We start from the raw sequence: 19,520 nt of genomic DNA on the forward strand, positions 1-19,520 counted from the left end.
GTCATCCAAGCAGTGGGCATAGTTGGCTGCAACCCTCGTCTGCATATGAAAAGAGAAAAGGGTCACGCAGGGCATGGCGGCCTTTGTGGGGTTGCGCTTGGATGACGCCTAAATCGCTTTATACACCCCCACCCCCCATCAGTGTGGGCTCATGTTGGCCATGCCCCAGCCCCTGAAGCATTCAAGCTGATTTCTTGCAGCAGCTGGACCCAGTAACAGCTCCAGAGTTGTTCTACAAGACAAGTAAAAGGGTGTGAGCCCTGCAGCACCACCTGTAGTTTGCATACACACATATATAGGACAGCATCTCTTATATGCCCCAGGGTCAATAAAATAGTATCCTTATCTAGGGTATCCATCCCCTCAGATAAGGTATCCGTCCATGCCGCTACAGCACTACACACCCAGGCCGACGCAATTGCCGGTCTGAGTAAGGTACCTGAATGTGTATAAATGGACTTCAGGGTAATCTCCTGTTTGCGGTCAGCAGACTCTTTGAGGGTAGCCGTATACTGGGACGGGAGGGCTACCTTCTTGGATAAGCGTGTTAATGCTTTGTCCACCCTAGGGGAGGATTCCCATCGTAACCTATCCATTGATAGGAAAGGATACGCCATAAGAATCCTTTTGGAAATCTGCAGTCCTTTATCTGGAGATTCCCAAGCTTTTTCACATAACTCGTTCAGCTCGTGTGACCCCCTCAAAGGTTACCTCAGGCTTTTTTCCCTTGTACATATGTACCCTCTTGTCAGGGACAGGGGATTCCTCTCTGATGTGCAAAACATCTTTTATTGCCATAATCATATATCGAATGGATTTTGCCAATTTTGGCTGTAACTTTGCATCATCGTAATCGACACTGGAGTCAGAATCCGTGTCGGTATCTGTGTCAACAATCTGGGATAGTGGGCGCTTATGAGACCCTGACAGTCCCTGCAACATAGGATCAGGCATGGGTTGAGACCCTGACTGTCCCAAAGCTTCAGCCTTGTCTAATCTTTTGTGCAATGAGTTTACACTAGCATTTAAAACACTCCACATATCCATCCAATCAGCTGTCGGTGGAGACACCACATTCATTTGCTCCTGCTCCTCTCTAATATAGCCTTCTTCCTCAGACATGTCGACACACGTGTACCGACACACCACACACACAGGGAATGCTTTTTCTGAAGACAGTTTCCCCACAAGGCCCTTTGGAGAGACAGAGAGAGAGTATGCCAGAACACACCCCAGCGCTATATAACCCAGGAATACACAGTAACTTAATGTTTGCCCAGTAGTACTGCTGTATGTAATTTGCGCCGAATTATGTGCCCCCCCCCCCTCTTTTCAACTCTCTTGTCTACTATGGTATAAGCAGGGGAGAGTCCGGGGAGCTTCCTCTCAGCGGTGCTGTGAAGAAAAAATGGCGCTGGTGAGTGCTGAGGGAGAAGCCCCGCACCCTCGGCGGCGGGCTTCTGTCCCGCTTAAACTGTAAAATTGGTGGGGGCTCATACATATATATAGTGCCCAGCTGTATATGTGTTATATTTTTGCCAAAAAGAGGTTATATTGCTGCCCAGGTGCCCCCCCCCCCCCCCTGCGCCCTGCACCCTGCAGTGACTGGAGTGTGTGAGCTGTATGGGAGCAATGGCGCACAGCTGCAGTGCTGTGCGTTACTTCAGTGAAGATCATGAAGTCTTCTGCCACCTCTGAAGTCTTCTTTTCTTCTCATACTCACCCGGCTTCTATCCTCCGGCTCTGCAAGGGGGACGGAGGCGCGGCTCTGGGACGGACGGCGATGGTGAGATCCTGCGTACCAATCCCTCTGGAGCTAATGGTGTCCAGTAGCCTAAGAAGCAGGACCTTGCAACTCAGAGTAGGGCTGCTTCTCTCCCCTCAGTCCCTCGATGAGGGAATCTGTTGCCAGCAGTGCTCCCTGAAAATTAAAAACCTAACAAAATACTTTCTGTCAGAAAGCTCAGGAGAGCTCCTGAAAGCATCCAGTCTCCACTGGGCACAGTATCAAACTGAGGTCTGGAGGAGGGGCATAGAGGGAGGAGCCAGTGTACACCAAGAACTAAAGTCTTTCTTAAAGTACCCATGTCTCCTGCGGAGCCTGTCTATCCCCATGGTCCTTACGGAGTCCCCAGCATCCTCTAGGACGTTAGAGAAAATAGGATTTTAATACCTACCGGTAAATCCTTTTCTCTTAGTCCGTAGAGGATGCTGGGCACCCGTCCCAGTGCGTACTGTGTCTGCAGTTATTAAATGGCCCTTAACTCCAGAATATTTATGTGGAGACAACTTTCCTGACTTGACCATCTTCCTTGGATGTTTTCCCCTGTGTGACTGCTCCCCAGCCTCGGAGGGTTGCATCCGTGGTCCCTAGGATCCAGTCCTGGATCCCGAACCATCGCCCCTCTAGGAGGTGAGAACTGTGCAGCCACCAATGGAGTGAGATTCTGGTCTTGGAAGACAGGATTATCCTCCGGTGCATGTGTAGGTGGGATCCGGACCACTTGTCCAACAGGTCCCACTGGAACACTCTGGCATGGAACCTGCCAAACTGAATGGCCTCGTAGGCCGCAACCATCTTTCCAAGCAACAGAATGCATTGATGGATTAACACTCTTGCTGGTTTTAGAATTTGTTTGACCAGACTCTGGATCTCCATAGCCTTTCCACTGGAAGAAAGCCTCTTCTGTGTCCAGTATGACTCCCAAAAACAACAACCGCGTCATTGGGACCAACTGCGATTTTGAATAGAACCTCACCCTGGGAGAACAATCTTCATGACCATGGTATCTCCTATGCAAAATAAGTATGATTTGGGATAGGGCTGGGGAGGGCCGCTGCTCAGGCACATCTCTGTCAAGTAAAGGAGATTCAACTGAGGCAGCACAAGGGAACTCACATCTGGGGACAACAACTGCAGGGAGAACACATATTTTCAGATGAACATGGGAGGGCAGAAGGCTGCCTAATACTGAAGCACCCCCAAACAACAAACCAAATGCAACAACTAGTGCAAGCATTCCTGGGGGAAGGCCTGCAGCAGATGGATTTGCATATGGTTGTGTCATCCAAGTAGTGGGTCAAAGTTGGCTTCAACCCTCGTCTGCATATGAAAAGAGAAAAGGGGCGTGCAGGGCATGGCGGCCTTTTGCGGCGCTTGGATGACCCCTAGTTCACATTAAACACCCCCACCCTCCTTCGGTGTGGGGCTCATGTTGGCAATGCCCCAGCCCCTGAAGCATTCAAGCTGATTTCTTGCAGCAGCTTGGCACTGTAACAGCTCCAGAGCTGCTCTGTAAGGCAAGTAAAAGGGTGTGGGCCCTGCAGCACTACCTGTAGTTCGCATTGTGCGTTGGAAGGCACAAAGTAAGCAGACAGGAGGAGAAGTCAGGATAGTGCACAAGGGTATAGAAGGGAGGGGCTCAAAAAAAAAGAAGTGGAAACAGACAGCAAACTAGGCTGGAGAGAGACCTGAGACAAAGAGATCTGAATTATATGAAAGCCGACCAGTGGAAACACAAATTATGCAGTCAAGTGTCCCACATTTGGGGAAATCGCAGTAGCAGCACACCCAGAGTGCAATGGGTGAGCCTTGCCCTGGGAGAAGCACCTTCCTGATCATAGTATCTCACCTGGCAGGTAAGTAGGAGTTGGGCTAGAGCTGGGGAGGGTCGCTGCTCGGGCACCCCCCTGTCAAGTGAAGGAGATCCAACTGAGGCAGCACAAGGGAACTCTCGAAAGAAGAACAAGGCTAGAGGAAGATCTGAGACAAAGAAATCTGACTTTTACCAGAGCTGACCAGAGGAAAGCACAAACACAGTCCCCCACTACCACAAATAATGCAGTCGAGTTTCCCACATTTGGGGAAATCACAGGGGTCAGCATACCCAGAATGCAATGAATGAACCTCACCCTGGGAGAAGAATCTTCATGACCATGGTATCTCCTATGCAAAATAAGTATGATTTGGGATAGGGCTGGGGAGGGCCGCTGCTCAGGCATATCTCTGTCAAGTAAAGGAGATTCAACTGAGGCAGCACAAGGGAACTCTCATCTGGGGACAACAACTGCTGGGAGAACACATATTTTCAGATGAACATGGGAGGGCAGAAGGCTGCCTAATACTAAAGCACCCCCAAACAACAAACCAAATGCAACAACTAGTACAAGCATTCCTGGGGGAAGGTTTGCAGAAGACGCATTTGCATACAGTGATGTCATCCAAGCAGTGGGACAAAGTTGGCTGGAACCCTCATCTGCATATGAAAAGAGAAAAGGGGTATGCAGGGCATGGCGGCCTTTTGCGGCGCTTGGATGACCCTTAGTTCGCATTAAATACCCCCACCCTCCTTTGGTGTGGGGCTCATGTTGGCAATGCCCCTGCCCCTGAAGCATTCAAGCTGATTTCTTGCAGCAGATTGGCACTGTAACAGCTCCAGAGCTGCTCTGTAAGGCAAGTAAAAGGGTGTGGGCCCTGCAGCACTACCTGTAGTTCGCATTGTGTGTTGGAAGGCACAAAGTAAGCAGACGGGAGAAGTCAGGATAGTGCGCAAGGGCATAGAAGGGAGCGGCTCAAGAAAAGAGAAGTGGAAACAGACAGCAAACTAGGCTGGAGAGAAACCTGAGAAAAAGAGATCTGAATTATACGAGAGCCGACCAGGGGAAACACAAATTATGCAGTCAAGTGTCCCACATTTGGGGAAATCGCAGGAGCAGCACACCCAGAGTGCAATGGGTGAGCCTTGCCCTGGGAGAAGCACCTTCCTGATCATAGTATCTCACCTGGCAGGTAAGTAGGAGTTGGGCTAGAGCTGGGGAGGGTCGCTGCTCAAGCACCCCCCTGTCAAGTGAAGGAGATCCAACTGAGGCAGCACAAAGGAACTCTCGAAAGAAGAACAAGGCTAGAGGAAGATCTGAGACAAAGAAATCTGACTTTTACCAGAGCTGACCAGAGGAAAGCACAAACACAGTCCCCCACTACCACAAATAATGCAGTCGAGTTTCCCACATTTGGGGAAATCACAGGGGTCAGCATACCCAGAATGCAATGAATGAACCTCACCCTGGGAGAAGAATCTTCATGACCATGGTATCTCGTATGCAAAATAAGTATGATTTGGGATAGGGCTGGGGAGGGCCGCTGCTCAGGCATATCTCTGTCAAGTAAAGGAGATTCAACTGAGGCAGCACAAGGGAACTCTCATCTGGGGACAACAACTGCTGGGAGAACACATATTTTCAGATGAACATGGGAGGGCAGAAGGCTGCCTAATACTAAAGCACCCCCAAACAACAAACCAAATGCAACAACTAGTACAAGCATTCCTGGGGGAAGGTTTGCAGAAGACGCATTTGCATACAGTGATGTCATCCAAGAAGTGGGACAAAGTTGGCTGGAACCCTCATCTGCATATGAAAAGAGAAAAGGGGTATGCAGGGCATGGCGGCCTTTTGCGGCGCTTGGATGACCCTTAGTTCGCATTAAATACCCCCACCCTCCTTTGGTGTGGGGCTCATGTTGGCAATGCCCCTGCCCCTGAAGCATTCAAGCTGATTTCTTGCAGCAGATTGGCACTGTAACAGCTCCAGAGCTGCTCTGTAAGGCAAGTAAAAGGGTGTGGGCCCTGCAGCACTACCTGTAGTTCGCATTGTGTGTTGGAAGGCACAAAGTAAGCAGACGGGAGAAGTCAGGATAGTGCGCAAGGGCATAGAAGGGAGCGGCTCAAGAAAAGAGAAGTGGAAACAGACAGCAAACTAGGCTGGAGAGAAACCTGAGAAAAAGAGATCTGAATTATACGAGAGCCGACCAGGGGAAACACAAATTATGCAGTCAAGTGTCCCACATTTGGGGAAATCGCAGGAGCAGCACACCCAGAGTGCAATGGGTGAGCCTTGCCCTGGGAGAAGCACATTCATGATCATAGTATCTCACCTGGCAGGTAAGTAGGAGTTGGGCTAGAGCTGGGGAGGGTCGCTGCTCAAGCACCCCCCTGTCAAGTGAAGGAGATCCAACTGAGGCAGCACAAAGGAACTCTCGAAAGAAGAATAAGGCTAGAGGAAGAAATGAGACAAAGAAATCTGACTTTTACCAGAGCTGACCAGAGGAAAGCACAAACACAGTTCCCCACTACCACAAATAATGCAGTCAAGTTTCCCACATTTGGGGAAATCACAGGGGTCAGCATACCTAGAATGCAATGAATGAACCTCACCCTGGGAGAACAATCTTCATGACCATGGTATCTCCTATGCAAAATAAGTATGATTTGGGATAGGGCTGGGGAGGGCCGCTGCTCAGGCACATCTCTGTCAAGTAAAGGAGATTCAACTGAGGCAGCACAAGGGAACTCTCATCTGGGGACAACAACTGCAGGGAGAACACATATTTTCAGATGAACATGGGAGGGCAGAAGGCTGCCTAATACTGAAGCACCCCCAAACAACAAACCAAATGCAACAACTAGTGCAAGCATTCCTGGGGGAAGGCCTGCAGCAGATTGATTTGCATATGGTTATGTCATCCAAGCAGTGGGTCAAAGTTGGCTTCAACCCTCGTCTGCATATGAAAAGAGAAAAGGGGCGTGCAGGGCATGGCGGCCTTTTGCGGCGCTTGGATGACCCCTAGTTCGTATTAAACACCTCCACCCTCCTTCGGTGTGGGGCTCATGTTGGCTATGCCCCAGCCCCTTAAGCATTCAAGCTGATTTCTTGCAGCAGCTGGGCACTGTAACAGCTCCAGAGCTGCTTTGTAAGGCAAGTAAAAGGGTGTGGGCCCTGCAGGACTACCTGTAGTTTGCATTGTGCATTGGAAGGCACAAAGTAAGCAGACGGGAGAAGTCAGGATAGTGCGCAAGGGCATAGAAGGGAGCGGCTCAAGAAAAGAGAAGTGGAAACAGACAGCAAACTAGGCTGGTGAGAGACCTGAGACAAAGAGATCTGAATTATACGAGAGCCGACCAAGGGAAACAAAAATTATGCAGTCAAGTTTCCCACATTTGGGTAAATCGCAGGAGCAGCACACCCAGAGTGCAATGGGTGAGCCTTGCCCTGGGAGAAGCACCTTCATGATCATAGTATCTCACCTGGCAGGTAAGTAGGAGTTGGGCTAGTGCTGGGGAGGGTCGCTGCTCGGGCACCCCCCTGTCAAGTGAAGGAGATCCAACTGAGGCAGCGCAAGGGAACGCTCGAAAGAAGAACAAGGCTAGAGGAAGATCTGAGACAAAGAAATCTGACTTTTACCAGAGCTGACCAGAGGAAAGCACAAACACAGTCCCCCACTACCACAAATAATGCAGTCGAGTTTCCCACATTTGGGGAAATCACAGGGGTCAGCATACATAGAATGCAATGAATGAACCTCACCCTGGGAGAACAATCTTCATGACCATGGTATCTCCTATGCAAAATAAGTATGATTTGGGATAGGGCTGGGGAGGGCCGCTGCTCAGGCACATCTCTGTCAAGTAAAGGAGATTCAACTGAGGCAGCACAAGGGAACTCTCATCTGGGGACAACAACTGCAGGGAGAACACATATTTTCAGATGAACATGGGAGGGCAGAAGGCTGCCTAATACTGAAGCACCCCCAAACAACAAACCAAATGCAACAACTAGTACAAGCATTCCTGGGGGAAGGCCTGCAGCAGATGGATTTGCATATGGTGATGTCATCCAAGCAGTGGGTCAAAGTTGGCTTCAACCCTCGTCTGCATATGAAAAGAGAAAAGGGGTGTGCAGGGCATGGCGGCCTTTTGCGGCGCTTGGATGACCCCTAGTTCGCATTAAACACCTCCACCCTCCTTCGGTGTGGGGCTCATGAGTGCTATGCCCCAGCCCCTTAAGCATTCAAGCTGATTTCTTGCAGCAGCTGGGCACTGTAACAGCTCCAGAGCTCCTCTGTAAGGCAAGTAAAAGGGTGTGGGCCCTGCAGCACTACCTGTAGTTCGCATTGTGCGTTGGAATGCACAAAGTAAGCAGACGGGAAAAGTCAGGATAGTGCGCAAGGGCATAGAAGGGAGCGGCTCAAGAAAAGAGAAGTGGAAACAGACAGCAAACTAGGCTGGAGAGAGACCTGAGACAAAGAGATCTGAATTATACGAGAGCCGACCAGGGGAAACACAAATTATGCAGTCAAGTGTCCCACATTTGGGGAAATCGCAGGAGCAACACACCCAGAGTGCAATGGGTAAGCCTTGCCCTGGGAGAAGCACCTTCATGATCATAGTATCTCACTTGGCAGGTAAGTAGGAGTTGGGCTAGAGCTGGGGAGGGTCGCTGCTCGGGCACCCCCCTGTCAAGTGAAGGAGATCCAACTGAGACAGCACAAGAGAACTCTCAAAAGAAGAACAAGGCTAGAGGAAGATCTGAGGCAAAGAAATCTGACTTTTACCAGAGCTGACCAGAGAAAAGCACAAACACAGTCCCCCACTACCACAAATAATGCAGTCGAGTTTCCCACATTTGGGGAAATCACAGGGGTCAGCATACCCAGAATGCAATGAATGAACCTCACCCTGGGAGAACAATCTTCATGACCATGGTATCTATTATGCAAAATAAGTATGATTTGGGATAGGGCTGGGGAGGGCCGCTGCTCAGGCATATCTCTGTCAAGTAAAGGAGATTCAACTGAGGCAGCACAAGGGAACTCTCATCTGGGGACAACAACTGCAGGGAGAACACATATTTTCAGATGAACATGGGAGGGCAGAAGGCTGCGTAATACTGAAGCACCCCCAAACAACAAACCAAATGCAACAACTAGTGCAAGCATTCCTGGGGGAGGGCCTGCAGCAGATGGATTTGCATATGGTGATGTCATCCAAGCAGTGGGTCAAAGTTGGCTTCAACCCTCGTCTGCATATGAAAAGAGAAAAGGGGCGTGCAGGGCATGGCGGCCTTTTGCGGCGCTTGGATGACCCCTAGTTCGCATTAAACACCTCCACTCTCCTTCGGTGTGGGGCTCATGTTGGCTATGCCCCAGCCCCTTAAGCATTCAAGCTGATTTCTTGCAGCAGCTGGGCACTGTAACAGCTCCAGAGCTGCTTTGTAAGGCAAGTAAAAGGGTGTGGGCCCTGCAGCACTACCTGTAGTTTGCATTGTGCATTGGAAGGCACAAAGTAAGCAGACGGGAGACGTCAGGATAGTGCGCAAGGGCATAGAAGGGAGCGGCTCAAGAAAAGAGAAGTGGAAACAGACAGCAAACTAGGCTGGAGAGAGACCTGAGACAAAGAGATCTGAATTATACGAGAGCCGACCAAGGGAAACAAAAATTATGCAGTCAAGTTTCCCACATTTGGGGAAATCGCAGTAGCAGCACACCCAGAGTGCAATGGGTGAGCTTTGCCCTGGGAGAAGCACCTTCATGATCATAGTATCTCACCTGGCAGGTAAGTAGGAGTTGGGCTAGAGCTGGGGAGGGTCACTGCTCGGGCACCCCCCTGTCAAGTGAAGGAGATTCAACTGAGGCAGCGCAAGGGAACTCTCGAAAGAAGAACAAGGCTAGAGGAAGATCTGAGACAAAGAAATCTGACTTTTACCAGAGCTGACCAGAGGAAAGCACAAACACAGTCCCCCACTACCACAAATAATGCAGTCGAGTTTCCCACATTTGGGGAAATCACAGGGGTCAGCATACCCAGAATGCAATGAATGAACCTCACCCTGGGAGAACAATCTTCATGATCATGGTATCTCCTATGCAAAATAAGTATGATTTGGGATAGGGCTGGGGAGGGCCGCTGCTCAGGCACATCTCTGTCAAGTAAAGGAGATTCAACTGAGGCAGCACAAGGGAACTCTCATCTGGGGACAACAACTGCAGGGAGAACACATATTTTCAGATGAACATGGGAGGGCAGAAGGCTGCCTAATACTGAAGCACCCCCAAACAACAAACCAAATGCAACAACTAGTGCAAGCATTCCTGGGGGAAGGCCTGCAGCAGATGGATTTGCATATGGTTCTGTCATCCAAGCAGTGGGTCAAAGTTGGCTTCAACCCTCGTCTGCATATGAAAAGAGAAAAGGGGCGTGCAGGGCATGGCGGCCTTTTGCGGCGCTTGGATGACCCCTAGTTCGCATTAAACACCTCCACCCTCCTTCGGTGTGGGGCTCATGTTGGCTATGCCCCAGCCCCTTAAGCATTCAAGCTGATTTCTTGCAGCAGCTGGGCACTGTAACAGCTCCAGAGCTGCTCTGTAAGGCAAGTAAAAGGGTGTGGGCCCTGCAGCACTACCTGTAGTTCGCATTGTGCGTTGGAATGCACAAAGTAAGCAGACGGGAGAAGTCAGGATAGTGCGCAAGGGCATAGAAGGGAGCGGCTCAAGAAAAGAGAAGTGGAAACAGACAGCAAACTAGGCTGGAGAGAGACCTGAGACAAAGAGATCTGAATTATACGAGAGCCGACCAGGGGAAACACAAATTATGCAGTCAAGTGTCCCACATTTGGGGAAATCGCAGGAGCAACACACCCAGAGTGCAATGGGTAAGCCTTGCCCTGGGAGAAGCACCTTCATGATCATAGTATCTCACTTGGCAGGTAAGTAGGAGTTGGGCTAGAGCTGGGGAGGGTCGCTGCTCGGGCACCCCCCTGTCAAGTGAAGGAGATCCAACTGAGACAGCACAAGAGAACTCTCAAAAGAAGAACAAGGCTAGAGGAAGATCTGAGGCAAAGAAATCTGACTTTTACCAGAGCTGACCAGAGAAAAGCACAAACACAGTCCCCCACTACCACAAATAATGCAGTCGAGTTTCCCACATTTGGGGAAATCACAGGGGTCAGCATACCCAGAATGCAATGAATGAACCTCACCCTGGGAGAACAATCTTCATGACCATGGTATCTATTATGCAAAATAAGTATGATTTGGGATAGGGCTGGGGAGGGCCGCTGCTCAGGCACATCTCTGTCAAGTAAAGGAGATTCAACTGAGGCAGCACAAGGGAACTCTCATCTGGGGACAACAACTGCAGGGAGAACACATATTTTCAGATGAACATGGGAGGGCAGAAGGCTGCGTAATACTGAAGCACCCCCAAACAACAAACCAAATGCAACAACTAGTGCAAGCATTCCTGGGGGAGGGCCTGCAGCAGATGGATTTGCATATGGTGATGTCATCCAAGCAGTGGGTCAAAGTTGGCTTCAACCCTCGTCTGCATATGAAAAGAGAAAAGGGGCGTGCAGGGCATGGCGGCCTTTTGCGGCGCTTGGATGACCCCTAGTTCGCATTAAACACCTCCACCCTCCTTCGGTGTGGGGCTCATGTTGGCTATGCCCCAGCCCCTTAAGCATTCAAGCTGATTTCTTGCAGCAGCTGGGCACTGTAACAGCTCCAGAGCTGCTTTGTAAGGCAAGTAAAAGGGTGTGGGCCCTGCAGCACTACCTGTAGTTTGCATTGTGCATTGGAAGGCACAAAGTAAGCAGACGGGAGACGTCAAGATAGTGCGCAAGGGCATAGAAGGGAGCGGCTCAAGAAAAGAGAAATGGAAACAGACAGCAAACTAGGCTGGAGAGAGACCTGAGACAAAGAGATCTGAATTATACGAGAGCCGACCAAGGGAAACAAAAATTATGCAGTCAAGTTTCCCACATTTGGGGAAATCGCAGGAGCAGCACACCCAGAGTGCAATGGGTGAGCTTTGCCCTGGGAGAAGCACCTTCATGATCATAGTATCTCACCTGGCAGGTAAGTAGGAGTTGGGCTAGAGCTGGGGAGGGTCACTGCTCGGGCACCCCCCTGTCAAGTGAAGGAGATTCAACTGAGGCAGCGCAAGGGAACTCTCGAAAGAAGAACAAGGCTAGAGGAAGATCTGAGACAAAGAAATCTGACTTTTACCAGAGCTGACCAGAGGAAAGCACAAACACAGTCCCCCACTACCACAAATAATGCAGTCGAGTTTCCCACATTTGGGGAAATCACAGGGGTCAGCATACCCAGAATGCAATGAATGAACCTCACCCTGGGAGAACAATCTTCATGACCATGGTATCTCCTATGCAAAATAAGTATGATTTGGGATAGGGCTGGGGAGGGCCGCTGCTCAGGCACATCTCTGTCAAGTAAAGGAGATTCAACTGAGGCAGCACAAGGGAACTCTCATCTGGGGACAACAACTGCAGGGAGAACACATATTTTCAGATGAACATGGGAGGGCAGAAGGCTGCCTAATACTGAAGCACCCCCAAACAACAAACCAAATGCAACAACTAGTGCAAGCATTCCTGGGGGAAGGCCTGCAGCAGATGGATTTGCATATGGTTCTGTCATCCAAGCAGTGGGTCAAAGTTGGCTTCAACCCTCGTCTGCATATGAAAAGAGAAAAGGGGCGTGCAGGGCATGGCGGCCTTTTGCGGCGCTTGGATGACCCCTAGTTCGCATTAAACACCTCCACCCTCCTTCGGTGTGGGGCTCATGTTGGCTATGCCCCAGCCCCTTAAGCATTCAAGCTGATTTCTTGCAGCAGCTGGGCACTGTAACAGCTCCAGAGCTGCTCTGTAAGGCAAGTAAAAGGGTGTGGGCCCTGCAGCACTACCTGTAGTTCGCATTGTGCGTTGGAATGCACAAAGTAAGCAGACGGGAGAAGTCAGGATAGTGCGCAAGGGCATAGAAGGGAGCGGCTCAAGAAAAGAGAAGTGGAAACAGACAGCAAACTAGGCTGGAGAGAGACCTGAGACAAAGAGATCTGAATTATACGAGAGCCGACCAGGGGAAACACAAATTATGCAGTCAAGTGTCCCACATTTGGGGAAATCGCAGGAGCAACACACCCAGAGTGCAATGGGTAAGCCTTGCCCTGGGAGAAGCACCTTCATGATCATAGTATCTCACTTGGCAGGTAAGTAGGAGTTGGGCTAGAGCTGGGGAGGGTCGCTGCTCGGGCACCCCCCTGTCAAGTGAAGGAGATCCAACTGAGACAGCACAAGAGAACTCTCAAAAGAAGAACAAGGCTAGAGGAAGATCTGAGGCAAAGAAATCTGACTTTTACCAGAGCTGACCAGAGAAAAGCACAAACACAGTCCCCCACTACCACAAATAATGCAGTCGAGTTTCCCACATTTGGGGAAATCACAGGGGTCAGCATACCCAGAATGCAATGAATGAACCTCACCCTGGGAGAACAATCTTCATGACCATGGTATCTATTATGCAAAATAAGTATGATTTGGGATAGGGCTGGGGAGGGCCGCTGCTCAGGCACATCTCTGTCAAGTAAAGGAGATTCAACTGAGGCAGCACAAGGGAACTCTCATCTGGGGACAACAACTGCAGGGAGAACACATATTTTCAGATGAACATGGGAGGGCAGAAGGCTGCGTAATACTGAAGCACCCCCAAACAACAAACCAAATGCAACAACTAGTGCAAGCATTCCTGGGGGAGGGCCTGCAGCAGATGGATTTGCATATGGTGATGTCATCCAAGCAGTGGGTCAAAGTTGGCTTCAACCCTCGTCTGCATATGAAAAGAGAAAAGGGGCGTGCAGGGCATGGCGGCCTTTTGCGGCGCTTGGATGACCCCTAGTTCGCATTAAACACCTCCACCCTCCTTCGGTGTGGGGCTCATGTTGGCTATGCCCCAGCCCCTTAAGCATTCAAGCTGATTTCTTGCAGCAGCTGGGCACTGTAACAGCTCCAGAGCTGCTTTGTAAGGCAAGTAAAAGGGTGTGGGCCCTGCAGCACTACCTGTAGTTTGCATTGTGCATTGGAAGGCACAAAGTAAGCAGACGGGAGACGTCAAGATAGTGCGCAAGGGCATAGAAGGGAGCGGCTCAAGAAAAGAGAAGTGGAAACAGACAGCAAACTAGGCTGGAGAGAGACCTGAGACAAAGAGATCTGAATTATACGAGAGCCGACCAAGGGAAACAAAAATTATGCAGTCAAGTTTCCCACATTTGGGGAAATCGCAGGAGCAGCACACCCAGAGTGCAATGGGTGAGCTTTGCCCTGGGAGAAGCACCTTCATGATCATAGTATCTCACCTGGCAGGTAAGTAGGAGTTGGGCTAGAGCTGGGGAGGGTCACTGCTCGGGCACCCCCTGTCAAGTGAAGGAGATCCAACTGAGGCAGCGCAAGGGAACTCTCGAAAGAAGAACAAGGCTAGAGGAAGATCTGAGACAAAGAAATCTGACTTTTACCAGAGCTGACCAGAGGAAAGCACAAACACAGTCCCCCACTACCACAAATAATGCAGTCGAGTTTCCCACATTTGGGGAAATCACAGGGGTCAGCATACCCAGAATGCAATGAATGAACCTCACCCTGGGAGAACAATCTTCATGACCATGGTATCTCCTATGCAAAATAAGTATGATTTGGGATAGGGCTGGGGAGGGCCGCTGCTCAGGCACATCTCTGTCAAGTAAAGGAGATTCAACTGAGGCAGCACAAGGGAACTCTCATCTGGGGACAACAACTGCAGGGAGAACACATATTTTCAGATGAACATGGGAGGGCAGAAGGCTGCCTAATACTGAAGCACCCCCAAACAACAAACCAAATGCAACAACTAGTGCAAGCATTCCTGGGGGAAGGCCTGCAGCAGATGGATTTGCATATGGTTCTGTCATCCAAGCAGTGGGTCAAAGTTGGCTACAACCCTCGTCTGCATATGAAAAGAGAAAAGGGGCGTGCAGGGCATGGCGGCCTTTTGCGGCGCTTGGATGACCCCTAGTTCGCATTAAACACCTCCACCCTCCTTCGGTGTGGGGCTCATGTTGGCTATGCCCCAGCCCCTTAAGCATTCAAGCTGATTTCTTGCAGCAGCTGGGCACTGTAACAGCTCCAGAGCTGCTCTGTAAGGCAAGTAAAAGGGTGTGGGCCCTGCAGCACTACCTGTAGTTCGCATTGTGCGTTGGAATGCACAAAGTAAGCAGACGGGAGAAGTCAGGATAGTGCGCAAGGGCATAGAAGGGAGCGGCTCAAGAAAAGAGAAGTGGAAACAGACAGCAAACTAGGCTGGAGAGAGACCTGAGACAAAGAGATCTGAATTATACGAGAGCCGACCAGGGGAAACACAAATTATGCAGTCAAGTGTCCCACATTTGGGGAAATCGCAGGAGCAACACACCCAGAGAGCAATGGGTGAGCCTTGCCCTGGGAGAAGCACCTTCATGATCATAGTATTTAACCTGGCAGGTAAGTAGGAGTTGGGCTAGAACTGGGGAGGGTCGCTGCTCGGGCACCCCCCTGTCAAGTGAAGGAGATCCAACTGAGACAGCACAAGAGAACTCTCAAAAGAAGAACAAGGCTAGAGGAATATCTGAGACAAAGAAATCTGACTTTTACCAGAGCTGACCAGAGGAAAGCACAAACACAGTCCCCCACTACCACAAATAATGCAGTCGAGTTTCCCACATTTGGGGAAATCACAGGGGTCAGCATACCCAGAATGCAATGAATGAACCTCACCCTGGGAGAACAATCTTCATGACCATGGTATCTCCTATGCAAAATAAGTATGATTTGGGATAGGGCTGGGGAGGGCCGCTGCTCAGGCACATCTCTGTCAAGTAAAGGAGATTCAACTGAGGCAGCACAAGGGAACTCTCATCTGGGGACAACAACTGCAGGGAGAACACATATTTTCAGATGAACATGGGAGGGCAGAAGGCTGCCTAATACTGAAGCACCCCCAAACAACAAACCAAATGCAACAACTAGTACAAGCATTCCTGGGGGAAGGCCTGCAGCAGATGGATTTGCATATGGTGATGTCATCCAAGCAGTGGGTCAAAGTTGGCTTCAACCCTCGTCTGCATATGAAAAGAGAAAAGGGGTGTGCAGGGCATGGCGGCCTTTTGCGGCGCTTGGATGACCCCTAGTTCGCATTAAACACCTCCACCCTCCTTCGGTGTGGGGCTCATGAGTGCTATGCCCCAGCCCCTTAAGCATTCAAGCTGATTTCTTGCAGCAGCTTGGGCACTGTAACAGCTCCAGAGCTCCTCTGTAAGGCAAGTAAAAGGGTGTGGGCCCTGCAGCACTACCTGTAGTTCGCATTGTGCGTTGGAATGCACAAAGTAAGCAGACGGGAAAAGTCAGGATAGTGCGCAAGGGCATAGAAGGGAGCGGCTCAAGAAAAGAGAAGTGGAAACAGAGAGCAAACTAGGCTGGAGAGAGACCTGAGACAAAGAGATCTGAATTATCTCAGAGCCGACCAGGGGAAACACAAATTATGCAGTCAAGTGTCCCACATTTGGGGAAATCGCAGGAGCAACACACCCAGAGTGCAATGGGTAAGCCTTGCCCTGGGAGAAGCACCTTCATGATCATAGTATCTCACTTGGCAGGTAAGTAGGAGTTGGGCTAGAGCTGGGGAGGGTCGCTGCTCGGGCACCCCCCTGTCAAGTGAAGGAGATCCAACTGAGACAGCACAAGAGAACTCTCAAAAGAAGAACAAGGCTAGAGGAAGATCTGAGGCAAAGAAATCTGACTTTTACCAGAGCTGACCAGAGAAAAGCACAAACACAGTCCCCCACTACCACAAATAATGCAGTCGAGTTTCCCACATTTGGGGAAATCACAGGGGTCAGCATACCCAGAATGCAATGAATGAACCTCACCCTGGGAGAACAATCTTCATGACCATGGTATCTCCTATGCAAAATAAGTATGATTTGGGATAGGGCTGGGGAGGGCCGCTGCTCAGGCACATCTCTGTCAAGTAAAGGAGATTCAACTGAGGCAGCACAAGGGAACTCTCATCTGGGGACAACAACTGCAGGGAGAACACATATTTTCAGATGAACATGGGAGGGCAGAAGGCTGCCTAATACTGAAGCACCCCCAAACAACAAACCAAATGCAACAACTAGTACAAGCATTCCTGGGGGAAGGCCTGCAGCAGATGGATTTGCATATGGTGATGTCATCCAAGCAGTGGGCCAAAGTTGGCTGGAACCCTCATCTGCACATGAAAAGAGAAAAGGGGTATGCAGGGCATGGCGGCCTTTTGCATTGTGCGTTGGAATGCACAAAGTAAGCAGACGAGAGAAGTCAGGATAGTGCGCAAGGGCATAGAAGGGAGCGGCTCAAGAAAAGAGAAGTGGAAACAGACAGCAAACTAGGCTGGAGAGAGACCTGAGACAAAGAGATCTGAATTATACGAGAGCCGACCAAGTTCAATACCACCCAGGAACGTAATTGACCTTGTTATCAGATTTTGGTGATCTTTAAGTAGACAAGTCAAAATTTCAAACCCCCTCTTATGGTGTAGGGTACCTGGCCTTCTCTGATGTAATCAGAGTTAGATTTGATTCAGTGATTTTATAAAAACAGCTAGGAAGCACAATTTAGCAGTGGGTTGCAGAGAAAAAGAAATATGCTGGCAAAAAAATCCAATTGAGTGATTAAACAGCTCTTCATTTTCTGGCTTTATTTTTATGCTAACAAATTTGTTCTCCTGAAAAGTGTCCACAAAGCCAAGTCTCTGATTAACACCTTTGTAAGGATGGTTTTTCACCTATTACTAAATTAAACTTGCTTCATTGGAAAGGCAGCAAGATGCATCCTCATTTCAATGTCTACTGAAATAATACGGGTTGACACCAGGAAACATTAACGCCACTGCATCCTTGCTGCTTTCTCATGTGGAAGTCTGTTTAATGTGAAAACAAGGTGATATCTAATTAGCACACAGGTAAGGAATTAAGAAAATCTTTATTTAAGGGTGAAGATGTTGCTAACAAAATCGTTGCCCCAATGCATCATTGAAATTCAAGCTGAAAAGATGATTTTAATATATCACTTGTACATTTTGTATTGCTCTTCTGGTGACAATGTAGTTTGTTTTTGTCAATTACCATTTTAATAATAGGGTAAAGAAAATTAAGTGGATTTTTGAAAGAAAACAATACTGTCAATATACTATTAAAACAAATTAAAATGGTAAAAGTTATTGTACTTTAAGTAAAAATAAAAGAACCAAAATATCAATCCCAGTTTTGGATTACTTTAATTAACAAAAAAAAAATGCATATAGCAAAGGATAGTTTCAATCTGCCTACCTCTGGGTTATGGGCCCAGCATGCTTCCATTGCAGTACTCTGCTGCACATGTAAGTGCAAGAGAACCTGAAGCACTCACTCATCATGGAAAAGTACCAATGTGTTTCTTCGTTGGTTGGTGGAAGAAACATCTTACAAAAACTCTCCAGATTATTGACTTTTTAAAGTTTTTCTAGGAAACGTTCTAGATAAATGCTTATTAGCCTTTGTCAGTATGTACTTTTTGCAAAGTGTCTCTGTGGCGCAATCGGTTAGTGTGTTCGGCTATTAACCAAAAGGTTGGTGGTTCAATCCCACCCAGGGACGTAATTGACCTTTTGATCAGATTTTGGTGATCTTTAAGTAGACAAGTCAAAATTTCAAACCCCCTGTTATGGTGTAGGGTACCTGGCCTTCTCTGATGTAATCAGAGTTAGATTTGATTCAGTGATTTTATAAAAACAGCTAGGAAGCACAATTTAGCAGTGGGTTGCAGAGAAAAAGAAATATGCTGGCAAAAAAATCCAATTGAGTGATTAATAGAGATGAGCGGGTTCGGTTCCTCGGAATCCGAACCCGCCCGAACTTCAGCTTTTTTTACACGGATCCGAGCGACTCGGATCTTCCCGCCTTGCTCGGTTAACCCGAGCGCGCCCGAACGTCATCATGACGCTGTCGGATTCTCGCGAGGCTCGGATTCTATCGCGAGACTCGGATTCTATATAAGGAGCCGCGCGTCGCCGCCATTTTCACACGTGCATTTAGATTGATAGGGAGAGGACGTGGCTGGCGTCCTCTCCATTTAGATTAGAAGAGAGAGAGTGAGATTGAGACAGAGACACTTGATTTACTGGAGCTTAGGAGTACTAGAGAGTGCAGAGTTTACTAGTGACTGACCACTGACCAGTGACCACCAGTGCAGTTTTATTTAATATAATCCGTTCTCTGCCTGAAAAAAAACGATACACAGTGACTCAGTCACATACCATATCTGTGCTCAGCCCAGTGTGCTGCATCATCTATGTATAATATCTGACTGTGCTCACACAGCTTAATTGTGGGGGAGACTGGGGAGCAGTTATAGGTTATAGCAGGAGCCAGGAGTACATACATATTATTAAAATTAAACAGTGCACACTTTTGCTGCAGGCAGGAGTGCCACTGCCAGTGTGACTGACCAGTGACCTGACCACACTGACCACCAGTATAGTATACTATATTGTGATTGCCTGAAAAAGTTAAACACTCGTCGTGTGACTTGTGTGGTGTTTTTTTATTCTATAAAAAACTCATTCTGCTGACAGACAGTGTCCAGCAGGTCCGTCATTATATAATATATACCTGTCCGGCTGCAGTAGTGATATATATATATTTTTTATATCATTATTTATCATCCAGTCGCAGCAGACACAGTACGGTAGTTCACGGCTGTAGCTACCTCTGTGTCGGCACTCGGCAGTCCATCCATAATTGTATACCACCTACCCGTGGTTTTTTTTTTCTTCTTTATACATACTACATCTCATTATCATCCAG

At 48.9% G+C, this 19,520-nt stretch overlaps 23 non-coding genes and 1 pseudogene across 23 annotated transcripts; all 24 read right to left on the reverse strand.

Annotated features, from left to right (window-relative positions):
- Positions 1 to 3,484: 3,484 nt before the first annotated feature.
- On the reverse strand, positions 3,485 to 3,647 carry LOC134899445 (U1 spliceosomal RNA). Its single transcript, XR_010173123.1, has one exon. It is a non-coding gene; the product is annotated as a U1 spliceosomal RNA (small nuclear RNA).
- Positions 3,648 to 3,799: 152 nt separating this feature from the next.
- LOC134898832 (U1 spliceosomal RNA) lies at positions 3,800 to 3,963 on the reverse strand. The gene has a single exon (XR_010172522.1). It is a non-coding gene; the product is annotated as a U1 spliceosomal RNA (small nuclear RNA).
- A 671-nt stretch (positions 3,964 to 4,634) lies between these two features.
- On the reverse strand, positions 4,635 to 4,797 carry LOC134899325 (U1 spliceosomal RNA). Its single transcript, XR_010173005.1, has one exon. It is a non-coding gene; the product is annotated as a U1 spliceosomal RNA (small nuclear RNA).
- A 152-nt stretch (positions 4,798 to 4,949) lies between these two features.
- On the reverse strand, positions 4,950 to 5,113 carry LOC134899011 (U1 spliceosomal RNA). Its single transcript, XR_010172698.1, has one exon. It is a non-coding gene; the product is annotated as a U1 spliceosomal RNA (small nuclear RNA).
- Positions 5,114 to 5,784: 671 nt separating this feature from the next.
- Positions 5,785 to 5,947, reverse strand: LOC134899361 (U1 spliceosomal RNA). The gene has a single exon (XR_010173040.1). It is a non-coding gene; the product is annotated as a U1 spliceosomal RNA (small nuclear RNA).
- A 152-nt stretch (positions 5,948 to 6,099) lies between these two features.
- LOC134898999 (U1 spliceosomal RNA) lies at positions 6,100 to 6,263 on the reverse strand. The gene has a single exon (XR_010172687.1). It is a non-coding gene; the product is annotated as a U1 spliceosomal RNA (small nuclear RNA).
- A 671-nt stretch (positions 6,264 to 6,934) lies between these two features.
- LOC134899216 (U1 spliceosomal RNA) lies at positions 6,935 to 7,097 on the reverse strand. The gene has a single exon (XR_010172897.1). It is a non-coding gene; the product is annotated as a U1 spliceosomal RNA (small nuclear RNA).
- Positions 7,098 to 7,249: 152 nt separating this feature from the next.
- On the reverse strand, positions 7,250 to 7,413 carry LOC134898877 (U1 spliceosomal RNA). Its single transcript, XR_010172565.1, has one exon. It is a non-coding gene; the product is annotated as a U1 spliceosomal RNA (small nuclear RNA).
- A 671-nt stretch (positions 7,414 to 8,084) lies between these two features.
- On the reverse strand, positions 8,085 to 8,247 carry LOC134899497 (U1 spliceosomal RNA). Its single transcript, XR_010173169.1, has one exon. It is a non-coding gene; the product is annotated as a U1 spliceosomal RNA (small nuclear RNA).
- Positions 8,248 to 8,399: 152 nt separating this feature from the next.
- On the reverse strand, positions 8,400 to 8,563 carry LOC134899063 (U1 spliceosomal RNA). Its single transcript, XR_010172749.1, has one exon. It is a non-coding gene; the product is annotated as a U1 spliceosomal RNA (small nuclear RNA).
- A 671-nt stretch (positions 8,564 to 9,234) lies between these two features.
- On the reverse strand, positions 9,235 to 9,397 carry LOC134899426 (U1 spliceosomal RNA). Its single transcript, XR_010173102.1, has one exon. It is a non-coding gene; the product is annotated as a U1 spliceosomal RNA (small nuclear RNA).
- Positions 9,398 to 9,549: 152 nt separating this feature from the next.
- Positions 9,550 to 9,713, reverse strand: LOC134898704 (U1 spliceosomal RNA). The gene has a single exon (XR_010172396.1). It is a non-coding gene; the product is annotated as a U1 spliceosomal RNA (small nuclear RNA).
- A 671-nt stretch (positions 9,714 to 10,384) lies between these two features.
- On the reverse strand, positions 10,385 to 10,547 carry LOC134899498 (U1 spliceosomal RNA). Its single transcript, XR_010173170.1, has one exon. It is a non-coding gene; the product is annotated as a U1 spliceosomal RNA (small nuclear RNA).
- Positions 10,548 to 10,699: 152 nt separating this feature from the next.
- LOC134899065 (U1 spliceosomal RNA) lies at positions 10,700 to 10,863 on the reverse strand. Its single transcript, XR_010172751.1, has one exon. It is a non-coding gene; the product is annotated as a U1 spliceosomal RNA (small nuclear RNA).
- A 671-nt stretch (positions 10,864 to 11,534) lies between these two features.
- LOC134899234 (U1 spliceosomal RNA) lies at positions 11,535 to 11,697 on the reverse strand. The gene has a single exon (XR_010172915.1). It is a non-coding gene; the product is annotated as a U1 spliceosomal RNA (small nuclear RNA).
- A 152-nt stretch (positions 11,698 to 11,849) lies between these two features.
- Positions 11,850 to 12,013, reverse strand: LOC134898731 (U1 spliceosomal RNA). Its single transcript, XR_010172422.1, has one exon. It is a non-coding gene; the product is annotated as a U1 spliceosomal RNA (small nuclear RNA).
- Positions 12,014 to 12,684: 671 nt separating this feature from the next.
- On the reverse strand, positions 12,685 to 12,847 carry LOC134899499 (U1 spliceosomal RNA). Its single transcript, XR_010173171.1, has one exon. It is a non-coding gene; the product is annotated as a U1 spliceosomal RNA (small nuclear RNA).
- Positions 12,848 to 12,999: 152 nt separating this feature from the next.
- Positions 13,000 to 13,163, reverse strand: LOC134899066 (U1 spliceosomal RNA). The gene has a single exon (XR_010172752.1). It is a non-coding gene; the product is annotated as a U1 spliceosomal RNA (small nuclear RNA).
- Positions 13,164 to 13,834: 671 nt separating this feature from the next.
- LOC134899235 (U1 spliceosomal RNA) lies at positions 13,835 to 13,997 on the reverse strand. Its single transcript, XR_010172916.1, has one exon. It is a non-coding gene; the product is annotated as a U1 spliceosomal RNA (small nuclear RNA).
- A 151-nt stretch (positions 13,998 to 14,148) lies between these two features.
- On the reverse strand, positions 14,149 to 14,312 carry LOC134898732 (U1 spliceosomal RNA). The gene has a single exon (XR_010172423.1). It is a non-coding gene; the product is annotated as a U1 spliceosomal RNA (small nuclear RNA).
- Positions 14,313 to 14,983: 671 nt separating this feature from the next.
- On the reverse strand, positions 14,984 to 15,146 carry LOC134899644 (U1 spliceosomal RNA). Its single transcript, XR_010173295.1, has one exon. It is a non-coding gene; the product is annotated as a U1 spliceosomal RNA (small nuclear RNA).
- Positions 15,147 to 15,298: 152 nt separating this feature from the next.
- On the reverse strand, positions 15,299 to 15,462 carry LOC134898733 (U1 spliceosomal RNA). Its single transcript, XR_010172424.1, has one exon. It is a non-coding gene; the product is annotated as a U1 spliceosomal RNA (small nuclear RNA).
- Positions 15,463 to 16,155: 693 nt separating this feature from the next.
- LOC134899558 (U1 spliceosomal RNA) lies at positions 16,156 to 16,297 on the reverse strand (annotated as a pseudogene).
- A 152-nt stretch (positions 16,298 to 16,449) lies between these two features.
- Positions 16,450 to 16,613, reverse strand: LOC134898788 (U1 spliceosomal RNA). Its single transcript, XR_010172478.1, has one exon. It is a non-coding gene; the product is annotated as a U1 spliceosomal RNA (small nuclear RNA).
- Between the last annotated feature and the right edge of the window lie 2,907 nt (positions 16,614 to 19,520).

Source organism: Pseudophryne corroboree, chromosome 3, assembly GCF_028390025.1.
Source record: "Pseudophryne corroboree isolate aPseCor3 chromosome 3, aPseCor3.hap2, whole genome shotgun sequence".
NCBI lineage: Eukaryota > Metazoa > Chordata > Amphibia > Anura > Myobatrachidae > Pseudophryne > Pseudophryne corroboree.